Source organism: Dendrobates tinctorius, unplaced genomic scaffold (assembly GCF_039654945.1).
Source record: "Dendrobates tinctorius isolate UK_male_01 unplaced genomic scaffold, ASM3965494v1 ptg000293l, whole genome shotgun sequence".
NCBI lineage: Eukaryota > Metazoa > Chordata > Amphibia > Anura > Dendrobatidae > Dendrobates > Dendrobates tinctorius.
The window spans coordinates 7913244-7926285 of NW_027361960.1; the positions used below are offsets into that span (position 1 = coordinate 7913244).

Genomic DNA, 13042 nt, shown 5'->3' on the forward strand with positions numbered 1-13042 from the left:
AGTCTTCACAAGGTTGCCACACACTGTTGTTGGTATGTTGGCCCATTCCTCCATGCAGATCTCCTCTAGAGCAGTGATGTTTTTGGCTTTTCGCTTGGCAACACGGACTTTCAACTCCCTCCAAAGGTTTTCTATAGGGTTGAGATCTGGAGACTGGCTAGGCCACTCCAGGACCTTGAAATGCTTCTTACGAAGCCACTCCTTCGTTGCCCTGGCAGTGTGCTTTAGATCATTGTCATGTTGAAAGACCCAGCCACGTTTCATCATCAATGCCCTTGCTGATGGAAGGAGGTTTGCACTCAAAATCTCACGATACATGGCCCCATTCATTCTTTCATGTACCCGGATCAGTCGTCCTGGCCCCTTTGCAGAGAAACAGCCCCAAAGCATGATGTTTCCACCACCATGCTTTACAGTAGGTATGGTGTTTGATGGATGCAACTCAGTATTCTTTTTCCTCCAAACACGACAAGTTGTGTTTCTACCAAACAGTTCCAGTTTGGTTTCATCAGACCATAGGACATTCTCCCAAAACTCCTCTGGATCATCCAAATGCTCTCTAGCAAACTTCAGATGGGCCCGGACATGTACAGGCTTAAGCAGTGGGACACGTCTGGCACTGCAGGATCTGAGTCCATGGTGGCGTAGTGTGTTACTTATGGTAGGCCTTGTTACATTGGTCCCAGCTCTCTGCAGTTCATTCACTAGGTCCCCCCCGCGTGGTTCTGGGATTTTTGCTCACCGTTCTTGTGATCATTCTGACCCCACGGGGTGGGATTTTGCGTGGAGCACCAGATCGAGGGAGATTATCAGTGGTCTTGTATGTCTTCCATTTTCTAATTATTGCTCCCACAGTTGATTTCTTCACTCCAAGCTGGTTGGCTATTGCAGATTCAGTCTTCCCAGCCTGGTGCAGGGCTACAATTTTGTTTCTGGTGTCCTTTGACAGCTCTTTGGTCTTCACCATAGTGGAGTTTGGAGTCAGACTGTTTGAGGGTGTGCACAGGTGTCTTTTTATACTGATAACAAGTTTAAACAGGTGCCATTACTACAGGTAATGAGTGGAGGAAAGAGGAGACTCTTAAAGAAGAAGTTACAGGTCTGTGAGAGCCAGAAATCTTGATTGCTTGTTTCTGACCAAATACTTATTTTCCACCATAATATGCAAATAAAATGAAAAAAAAACCAGACAATGTGATTTTCTGGATTTTTTTTTCTCAGTTTGTCTCCCATAGTTGAGGTCTACCTATGATGTAAATTACAGACGTCTCTCATCTTTTTAAGTGGTGGAACTTGCACTATTGCTGACTGACTAAATACTTTTTTGCCCCACTGTACATACGTACATTCACTTTTATATAGAGATAAAAATTAGTACCAAAAAAAGAATTATATAATAAATACTAAAGTGCTGGGACAATGTACTCTATATCTCAAAGTGCAAAATTAAGCAACAAGTGATCAGTGAAATAGTATTGCTAAATGTAATTTGTGCAAAACAAGGCAAAATTGCACTACAAAAAAGTGCTCATAGATAACATGGTGCTGCAGTGCTCAATCAAAAAGTGCAACAGTGCAGGTACTGATAGGTATAAAGGGACCTGGAGCATGATTACAATTAGGTAAGAGGAGCCCTTTTATGCATATATCTATAGATAGATAGATAGATATAAATAAATATAGATAGATATATCTTTAGATATATCTATCTATATTTACTTATATTTGTTTTGTGTACATTATAAGTGAACATGGTATGTGATATTATAGTATTCAATGGAGGATGTAAAAGAAGAGGCTGGACAAAGAAATGAAATCACAATTCTTTTTTTTATTAAATAATAGCTGAAGAGCCCGGCGCTGCCCGGGCATAGTAACTTACTGTGGTTAGTTATAACAAATTATAATTATCCTCCATCCCATAGTCCTGTGCCCATATACCCATCATACATATCCACCATCCCATAGGCCCGTGCCCATATACTCATCATACATATCCTCCATCCCATAGTCCCATGCCCATATACCCATCATACATATTCTCCATCCCATAGTCTGCATTCTGAGAAGGTGGCTCTCCTGCACTCCCCTGAGTCAGTGTCCCTCACACTCCTAACGTTCCCTATACAGGCTCCTCACCTGTCGCCGAGCCGGAACCTGTCACCCTAGCACACCCTACACCTATCCCTTGCCAGGGAGCTGGGTGGTGCAGGCACTGGCCCCACCGCTGTACTAATACACACCAGGGAAAAATACAAACATGGAAACACCACTTAGCTTTGCTCTGTTGCTCTTGCTCCCAGCAACAGAGTCCACCACCAGAATGCAGCTTTCCTCCTGAATAGCTGCCACCAAGCTTTGTCAGAGCTGCAAAGAAATCCCCTCTGTGACTCCTTCCACAACAGGACTCTGACTGTGCTGCAAGGAACTCTCTCTAGCTCCATCCTTTACCAAGGATGGTTGGAAATGACCACTATCACCAACCGTGATTGCAACACCTGACACTCTTTTATAGCTAAGAGCCAGCAATCACACCTGCTTCATAATCCCATGCACTAAACTAAAGTAACCAGAGTGCAATGACCCTAACGGCCACCGGGGGCAAAACTAGACCTGAAATCACCACAGTGCTATGACCCTAATGGCCACCAGGGGCAAAACCACCTTTAAGCACACAGCTTAAGGAAAAAAAAAGGTTACTTGTGCATTTATCTGTCATAATCCAACCTGGATCATGACACAGTGCTGCAGCAGCGTTTGCAACTTCCAGTTCACCGACTGGTGTGCTGTGTCACCACGCATTGGCACTTAATGTTACATATGTTGGCAAGCTTTGTGAGCAGCAGAGGGCAGTAGTTGAATACCAGCTACAACATGCCTATCGGTATTCCGGTCAGCCTCCGTATATAAGAGCTGATGAGTGGACAAGGATGTCTGACATCTGTGCGGTTCTCCAAAACTTTGAGGACTTGACCAAGATGGTGAGTGGTGATGACAACATAATCAGTTTCACCATCATGCTTCTCTGTTTACTGAAGCGCTCATTGCTCACAATTAAAGAGGAGGCTTTGCAGTCAGAGCAAGTTGAGATGGTAAGAAATTATACAGGGTGATGCTACAAAGCCCAGTCTCATCTCATCTTCTCAACATGGATTGGGTGATAATGAGGAGGAACAGGAGCTGGTTGCCTGCACTACAGATGGTACTACCCACACCACCTTCTTCCCATTCTGTTAAGAGTGGATGACCTGAACACAAGGAGAACGAGAAGGAAGAGGAAGAGGAGGAAAAGATGGACAGTCGTCCTCTTGGGAGCAAAACCTGGGCACTATGGATTAACCATATAGATGTCCACCATGAAGGATGCCCTCAACAGTAGTGGATTGTATTATTCAGCCCTTTCACAAAATTGTATTTTTTGTGATCGTGCCCCATATACATGTTTTTCTCTCTTGCTGGGTAGTGATCTACTATTTCATTGGGGTCAAGTGACACCGTGACACTAATCATGGCTGCTGCAAAGTAAAAAAAAAAACAAATCAAGATAACATCTATTCTATTCCCTATTAATACTGCTGTTAGCTGTATTTAGTATAGGGATACAGTAGGTGCTAGGTATCAACTGCTGGAAATGAGTGTTCATTCTGGACAAAGACATCTCTTCCACAGTCCATAATTTGATTGCTTTTTTCCATACACTCATTGACAGATTCATTTTTTTATGGTGATCTGTACTGAGAAATTTATCAAAGCAGGCAAAATTAACTAATTGAATTTGTCCAGTACGTTTCTCTGTAGCATCTGTATGTAAGAGGTAGTGGTGGGAGACTTTACTGGAGCTTGAATTACCACTTCCGAACTTTCCTGTGCTTTTGTTTCCATCTATTTCTGGGAGCTTCTTGAAGTATGTTTGGGGTCATTGTCCTGCTGGTAGAATCATAGAATAATATATCCATCTAGGATGCAAACCCATATTTCTGACACTGGACATTACATTGCAACCCAAAATCCTTTCAAAATCTTCACATTTCATGAAGCCATGCACACAATAAAGGCACCCAGTGCCAGAGGCACTAAAGCAAACCCAAAATATCTTTGAACCGCTACCATAGTTGACTGTAACTTCTGTGTTCTTTTATTTGTCGGAATCATTCCATTTATAGTAAACATTAGAATGATGTGCTTTAGCCGTCTGCTTGCCTTCCAAAAATGCTTAGTGAGGGCTGGCTGCTGGCCCTCTAAAATTAGAGTGAGGAATAGAGAGGGCCACCTACTGACCCTCTAACAATAGTAAGGGCCACCTGATGGCCTCTACAAAAAGTGAGGGCCGCCTCATGGCCCTAAAAAAAAAAAAAACACGTTGTGACTTTCAGAGTCTCTCCTTCATAAATTAAGCGGGATGTGTCTGATCATGTCTCACACAGCACATGGCCAGATAAGGTTGTAAAATGTTCAAATTACATTTCCTGGTGAATGTTTTTTTTTCACCATTGAAAGCCATGCAAATGTGCAAAATGCAGCAAAAACACTACGTGTTAACATAGCCCGAGGTGTGGAGGAGCATTTTTTTCTCTTATTTATTTTGCCTTATATACAAATATACAAGTCATTATCCTGGAAAGAATATTTCTAACATTTGTACCAGTAAAAACCAGTTTTATCTTCTATTTTATGTGCTTTATTGTCAGTCCATAAAATTGGCATAATACTCTGACAAACATTGTTCACAGTGGCAACCTGGGTTTCAGAGATGCCTCCAGAGGTCTTCCCCGTGCTGTTCATATACCATTTCAGCACTGTTTAGATTGTTTTCAGCAATTTTTAGACCCCCCCTCCAGACCTGCAGGGGGGTGCCATTGGAAAAAATGCTCCATTATACTCTTCATTCGGGTCGAGAACCCAAGCATTACAATTTAATTACATAGTTACATAGTTATTAAGGTTGATGGAAGACTTTAAGTCCATCTAGTTCAAACCATATCCTATCCTAACATGTTGATCCAGAGGAAGGCAAAAAAATCCCATGTGGCAAACAGTAAGCTTCACATTGGGGAAAAAATTCCTTCCCGACTCCCCATACGGCAATCAGACTAGCTCCCTGGATCAGTGATACAGACAAGGCGTGCACTCTGTGGATATGAGGTAGGTGCAAGCTGAACCTGGAACTTAGTCCAGATGGTCATCCACTGAAGAGAAAACAGCTGCACTCTGGGAAATTTTGATTTTCATGCATTGAGGTAACGTTTCGACCCTATGTCGAGTCTTTTTCAAACCTCACTTAAAGCACAAGAGAAAAATAAGCAATCACGACATTCCTGCACAATCATCCGTGATTGCTTCTTTTTCTCTTGTGCTTTAAGTGAGGTTTGAAAAAGACCCGACATAGGGTCGAAACGTTACCTCAACGCACTGTTCCCCTGTGGTGTCTTCAATAAAAAAATTTTTGCATTGAAACTCAAAATTTCCCAGAGTGCAGCTGTTTTCTCTTCACTAGCTCCCTGGATCAACGCAATATTAAGGAAACTAGTGTATACCCTGTAATATTATACTTTTCAAGAAAGGCATCCAGTCCCTTCTTAAATTTTAGTAGGGAATTACTCATTCCATAGTCTCACTGCTCTTACAGTAAAGAATCCGCATCTGTGATTAGGCTTAACCCCTTCCCGACCTGTGACACAGCGTATGCGTCATGAAAGTCAGTGCCAATCCGACCCATGACGCATACCCTGTGTCATGACTTCAAAGCCCCCCTGCGGGTTGGGTGACCGGGGTCAATGAAAGGTCACCTGACCCGCAGATACAGGGGGCTTTGTAATTCACCACAGGGGGCGTGGCTTCGCCCCCACATGGCTATGATCGCTCTGATTGGCTGTTAAAAGTGAAACAGCCAATCAGAGCGATAGTAATATTTGATCAATGAAAATTTGTGAAATATTACAATCCAGCCATGGTCGATGCCCCTGCCACTGAATGACAGCGGCGATCTGCCACTGCTATCATCATCTGCCCCCCCTCCCATTCCCTCCGCTCCCCGCCAGCTTCTGATCCCCCCTCACCCCCCCTGGTACCTCCTGAGTCCCCCTGTCGCTCCCGGTGTCCCGCGGGTCCGGATTGTTGGTGCCGCCATCTTGGTAAATGGCGATCGCATGCGCAGTGCGTCCGCCCGAATCTGCCAGCTGCAGATTCCGTTCTTTCATTTTGATCACTCTCACAGTGATCAAAATGAAATAAAAAGTAAATAAACCCCCTGATTATAACCCCCATAGGTAGGCACAACTAATAAAATAAAGAAAATATTTGTATTTTTCCATTAGGGTTAGGGTTGGAGAGAGGGTTAGGGTTAGGATTGGAAAGAGGGTTAGGGTTGGAAATAGGGTAAGGGTTGGAATTAGGGTTAGGGTTGGAATTAGGGTTAGGGTTGGAATTAGGATTAGGGTTGGAATTAGGGTTAGGGTTGGAATTAGGGTTAGGGTTGGAATTAGGGTTGGGATTAGGGTTAAGGGGTGTGTTGGGGTTAGGGTTGGGATTAGGGTTAGGGATGTGTTGGGGTTAGGGGTGTGTTAGGGTTAGTGTTGAAGTTAGAATTGATGGGTTTCCACTGTTTAGGCACATCAGGGGGTCTCCAAATGCGACATGGAGCAACCATTGATTGCAGCCACTTTTGCGTTCAAAAAGTAAAACTGTGCTCCCTCCCTTCTAAGCCCCGACGTGTACCCAAACAGTGGTTTACCCCAACATATGGGGTATCAGCGTACTCAGGAAAAATTGCACAACAACTTTTGGGGACTAATTTCTCCTGTTACCCTTGGGAAAATAAAAATTTTGAGGGCTAAAATATTATTTTTGTGGAAAAAAAATGATTTTTTCATTTTCACGTCTCTGCATTATAAACTTCTGTGAAGCACTTGGGGGTCCAAAGTGCTCACAACACATCTTCCTAAGTTCCTTGGAAGGTCTAGTTTCCAAAATGGGGTCACTTGTGGGAGGTTTCCATTGTTTAGGCACATCAGGGGCTCTGCAAACGTAATGATGACTGCAGACTATTCCATCAAAGTCTGCATTTCAAAACGTCACTACTTCCCTTCCGAGCCCTGACGTGTGCCCAAACAGTGGTTCCCCCCTCATATGGGGTACCAGCATGCTCAGGACAAACTGTACAACAACTTTTGGGGTCCAATTTCTCCTGTAACCCTTGTGAAAATAAAAAATTGCGGACTAAAAAATATTTTTTTTAGGAAAATAATTTTTTTTTTTATTTTCACGGCTCTGCGTTATAAACTTCTGTGAAGCACCTGGGGGTTCAAAGTGCTCAATATGTATCTAGATAAGTTCCTTAGGGGGTCTAGTTTCCAAAATGGGGTCACTTGTGGGGGCGCTCCAAAGCTTAGGCACACAGGGGATCTCCAAACACGACATGGTGTCCGCTAATGATTGGAGCTAATTTTCATTTCAAAAAGTCAAATGGCGCGCCTTCCCTTCTGAGCCCTGCTGTGCGCCAAAACAGTGGTTCCCCCTCACATATGGGGTACCAGCGTACTCAGGACAAACCGGACAACAACTTTTATGGTCCAATTTCTCCTGTTACCCTTGTAAAAATAAAAAATAGCATGCTAAAAAATCATTTTTGAGGAAAAAAATGATTTTTTATTTTCACTGCTCTACGTTATAAACTTTTGTGAAGCACTTGGGGGTTCAAAGTGCTCACTACACATCTAGATAAGTTCCTTAAGGGGTCTAGTTTCCAAAATGGGTTCACTTGTGGGGGAGCTCCAATGTTTAGGCACACAGGGGCTCTCCAAACGCGACATGGTGTCCGCTAACGATTGGAGCTAATTTTCCATTCAAAAAGTCAAATGGTGCTCCTTCCCTTCCGGGCCCTGCCGTGCACCCAAACAGTGGTTTATAACCACATATGAGGTATTGGTGTACTCAGGAGAAGTTGCCCAACAAATTTTAGGATCCATTTTATCCTGTTGCCCATGTGAAAATGAAAAAACTGAGGCTAAAAGATACTTTTTTTTCACAAAAATTACTTTTTTTTTATGGATCAATTTGTGAAGCACCTGGGGGGTCAAAGTGATCACTATGCATCTAGATAAGTTCCTTGGGGGGTCTAGTTTCCAAAATGGGGTCACTTGTTGGGGAGCTCCAATGTTTAGGCGCACAGGGGCTCTCCAAACGCGACATGGCAAGCGCTAAATATTCCAGCATATTTTCCATTCAAAAAGTCAAATGTGCTCCTTCCCTTCTGAGCCCTGCTGTGCGCACAGTGGTTTATGACCACATATGAGGTATTGGTGTACTCAGGAGAAATTGCCCAACAAATTTTAGGATCCATTTTATCCTGTTGCCCATGTGAAAATGAAAAAAATGACGCTAAATGAAAATTTGTGTTGGAAAAATTAAAATGTCCATTTTTTCCTTCCATGTTGCTTTAGTTCCTGTGAAGCACCTGAAGGGTTAATAATCTTCTAGAATGTAGTTTTGAGTAGCTTGAGGGGTGCAGTTTTTAGAATGGTGTCACTTTTGGGTATTTTCCACCATATAGACCCCTCAAAGTGACTTCAAATGTGAGGTGGTCCCTAAAAAAAATGGTTTTGTAAATTTTGCTGTAAAAATGAGAAATCGCTGGTCAACTTTTAACCCTTATAACTGCCTAACAAATAAAAAAAATTGTTTCCAAAATTGTGCTGATGTAAAGTAGACATGTGGGAAATCTTATTTAGTAACTATTTTGTGTCACATAACTCTCTGGTTTAACAGAATAACAATTCAAAATTTGAAAATTGCGAAATTTTCAAAATTTTTGCAAAATTTCTGATTTTTTCACAAATAAACGCAAAAATGATTTACCTAAATTTACCACTAACATGAAGCCCAATATGTCATGAAAAAACAATCTCAGAATCGCTGGGATGCGTTGAAGCGTTCCAGAGTTATTACCTCATAAAGGGACACTGGTCAGAATTGCAAAAAATGGCCAGGTCATTAAGGTCAAAATTGGCTGGGTCATGAAGGGGTTAAACCTTCTTTCCTCCAGACGTAGAGGATGCCCCCTTGTCCCCGTCACAGGTCTAAGAGTAAAAAGATCATTAGAAAGGTCTTTGTACTGTCCCAGCATATATTTATACATTGTAATAAGATCACCCCTAAGCCTTCGATTTTGCAAACTAAGTAACCCCAAGTGTAATAACCTATCGTGGTATTGCAGACCCCCCAGTTCCCTAATAACCTTAGTCGCTCTACTCAGCACCTGCTCCAGTTCAGCTATGTCTTTCTTATACACCGGAGACCAGAACTGTACGCAGTATTCTAAGTGTGGTCGCATTAGTGACTTGTATAGAGGTAAAATTATGTTCTCCTCATGAGCATCCATGCCTCTTTTAATGCATCCCATTATTTTATTTGCCTTTGCAGCAGCTGCCTGACACTGGCCACTAAATGTGAGTTTGTCGTCCACCCATATACCCAGGTCTTTTTCAGTGACAGTTTTGCCCAGTGTTTTACAATTAAGCACATAATTGTACATCTTGTTTGTTCTACCCAAGTGCATGACCTTACATTCATCCCCATTAAAGCTCATTTGCCATTTATCAGCCCAAGCTTCTAGTTTACATAAATCCTCCTGTAATATAAAATTATCCTCCACTGTATTGATTACCCTGCAGAGTTTAGTGTCATCTGCAAATATTGAAATTCTAATCTCTATGCCCACTACAAGGTCATTAATAAATGTTAAAAAGAAGAGAGCCCAATACTGACCCCTCTGGTACCCCACTGCTAACCGTGACCCAGTCTGAGTGTGCTCCATTAATAACCACCCTTTGTTTCCTATCCCTGAGTCAGCTCTTAACCCACTTACACACATTTTCCCCTATCCCCATTGTTCTTATTTTATGTATCAACCTTTTGTGTGGCACTGTATCAAAAAACTTTGAAAAGTCCATGTACACCACGTCCACTGCATTCCCTTGGTCCAGTCTGGAACTTACCTCTTCATAAAAGCTTATCAGATTAGTCTGACAGGAACGGTCCCTAGAAAACCCATGTTGATATTCGGTCATGAGGTTATTCTTCTTCAGATACTCCAGTATAGTATCTCTTAGAAAACCTTCCAGGATTTTACCCACAGTTGAGGTTAAACTTACTGGCCTATAATTTCCAAGTTCAGTTTTTGTCCCCTTTTTGAATATTGGCACCACATTTGCCATACACCAGTCCTGTGGTACAGACCCTGATATTATAGAATCTTTAAAGATTAAAAACAATGGTCTATCTATGACTGTACTTAATTCCTGCAGTACTTGGGGGTGTATCCCATCTGGGCCCGGGGATTTGTCAATTTTAGTGATTTTTTTTTTTAGATGCCGCCATACTTCCTTCTGGGTTAAGCAGGTGACATTTAATGGAGAATTTTTATCACTGATCATGTTATCCGTTATCCGTCATGGGATTTTCTTGTGTAAATACTGTTGAAAAAAAGTCATTTAGCATATTGGCTTTTTCCTCATCCTCATCCACCATTTTACCCAGACTATTTTTAAGGGGGCCAACACTATCATTTTTTAGTTTCTTACTATTTATGTAGTTAAAGAATATTTTGGGATTATTTTTACTTTCTCTGTCAAGGAGTCTCTCTGTCTTAATCTTTGCTGTCTTCATTTGCTTTTTACAGAATTTATTTAATCTTCTGTATTTATTTAATGCCTCATCACTACCTACTTGCTTTTATTCTCTAAATGCTTTCTTTTTGTCACTTATTGTGCCCCTTACAGCTCTGTTTAACCATAGTGGTTTCCTCCTATTTCTAACATGTTTATTCCCATACGCTACATATCCTATTCAGGATGCTAATAAATGTCTCCCATTTTCTTTGTGTATTTTTATGTCTCAGGATATCATCCCAGTTAATTGCACCAAGATCATCTCTCATCCGTTGGAAATTTGCCTTCCTGAAGTTTAGTGTCCTTGTAATCCTTCTACTACACTTCTTATTAAAGGATACATGAAAATTTATTATTTTGTGATCACTATTACCCAAGTGACCCCCAACCCTTATATTTGATATGCGGTCTGGCCTGTTGGTTAATATTAGGTGCAGCAGTGCCCCCCCTCTTGTTGTGTCCTGAAACAGTTGTGAAAGGTAATTGTCTCATAGTTGTCAAAAACTCATTACTTTTGCTGGAACTGCAGGTTTCGGTTCCCAATGTATTTCAGGGTAGTTGAAGTCCCCCATAATAATGACTTCTCCTTGAGTCACAGCTTCATCTACTTGCTTGATGAGGATATTCTCTGTTGCTTCCATTATTAACTTGAGTAATGAGCACCTGAGCATTTCATTGTTCGCGCATCGCTAGTGCACAGCTTTTAATGAATCAGGCGTGTCTAAAAAGTGGTGTGCATCTCTGTATGCCTTTCTATAAATCTTGCTCTAATCAGGGATTGGAATAAGACTTCTGGCTTAAGGTACTCCACAGCTTGCTATGAGTCAGATGAGCTTTGGCTTCACCCCTGTCTCACTACAACGTGAAAAAGACAAAAGTCACAACACTTTTTGGCAATTCCACATTGTGCAAACTTTTTGCGACTTTTAAAGCAATTTACACTAGAATTCTGTCCCACTGTGCTTCTTTTGACTCTGTACATGTTTGAAATCCACAACATGTCAATTTCTCTTATGGGTATGCTGAGTTTTATTTGCAGACTTTCCCCATAGACTTGCATTAGCTGTGGAAAGTCCGCAAGTAAAAAACGCATGTAATCCACACATGACTGTATCAATAAAGTTTTGTAAAATCATTCCAAAACCCGACATTTCACCGGACATGAAATGACACATGGTTTACATGGAGTAAACCATTTCATTCATATTTTATATGTCTTTGACTAATAATTAGATTAGGTATGTGTGTAAAATTTGGGACATCTAGGTGTTAAATTAAGGGGTTAATTCATTGAAAAAAAATGCGTGGGCTCCCATGGTAAATTCTCAACCAGAGAGGGAATGCCAGTGAGTGAGGGCGATATTAATAGCCTTGAGAGGGACCATTGTTGCCCCCCAGCTACAAAATCTGCCCCCAGACATCCCAGAAAAGGCACATCTATAAGATGCACCTTTTCTGGCTCTTAGCCTATTCCCTTTGCCCTGTAGCAGTCGCTAATGGGTTAATGTCACCTTGCTATTGGAAGGTGACATTAAGCCGGATTGATAATGGTGAGGTGTCAATAAGACACCTATCCATTATTAACCTTAGACTAGTAAAGTGTTAAAAAAGCACACACAGGCATTAATTAAAAATTCTTTTAATGAAATAAAGACACCAAGTTTTGACCAAATTTATTCGTCAGCTAATCCATAAAAAACATGGTCCTGTAAAAAAATAAATAAAACAAGAGAGCAACAATATACATACCTCTCCGCTGGTCAGTCAGGTCCCCCGCTGCAATCCATCAGAAGGGGTTAACTGGTTTACAACGGGAGTGGTGCTAATGCGACCAGCCCCGCTGTAAACCACTGCCAGAATGAATTAGCTCATCTTTGCGCAGCCTCCCCAGCTGACCGGAGATGAACTAATGAGTGTGGGAAAGTTTCAGCCTCACTGACATCACTGGCTGACCTGAGGTGAACTGATGAGCGAAAAAGTTTGTTGATTTAGCGACTATTCTGCTATGTAGAACTCTATGAAATATATATGTGTGTGTGTCTCAATGACGTGTGTGTGTGATTTATATATATATATATATATATATATATATATATATATATATATATATGTGTGTGTGTATTCTATGTGTCTATATCTATTCTTTCGTTTGTGTTTTAACCTATCATTTGGCTCCATTATATGTCCATTTTGCAAGCCGGCGAGAAAATCTCGGCATACGGATGCAATACAGATGTCATACGGATACTTACATGCTCAAAAAACGCAGCCACACCTTGACAACGGATGACATACGGATCACTGTCCAGGGAACATTTCTGCATATTACGACCGTAAAATACGGTCCGTATTTTTATATGTTGTGTCTGACTCTAGCC

The 13042-nt window shown here is 41.5% G+C and overlaps 1 protein-coding gene across 2 annotated transcripts in view; it reads left to right on the forward strand.

Annotated features, from left to right (window-relative positions):
* Nucleotides 1–13042, forward strand: part of FMN2 (formin 2) — a 631532-nt gene that overhangs the window by 394542 nt on the left and 223948 nt on the right. The window lies entirely within an intron of this gene.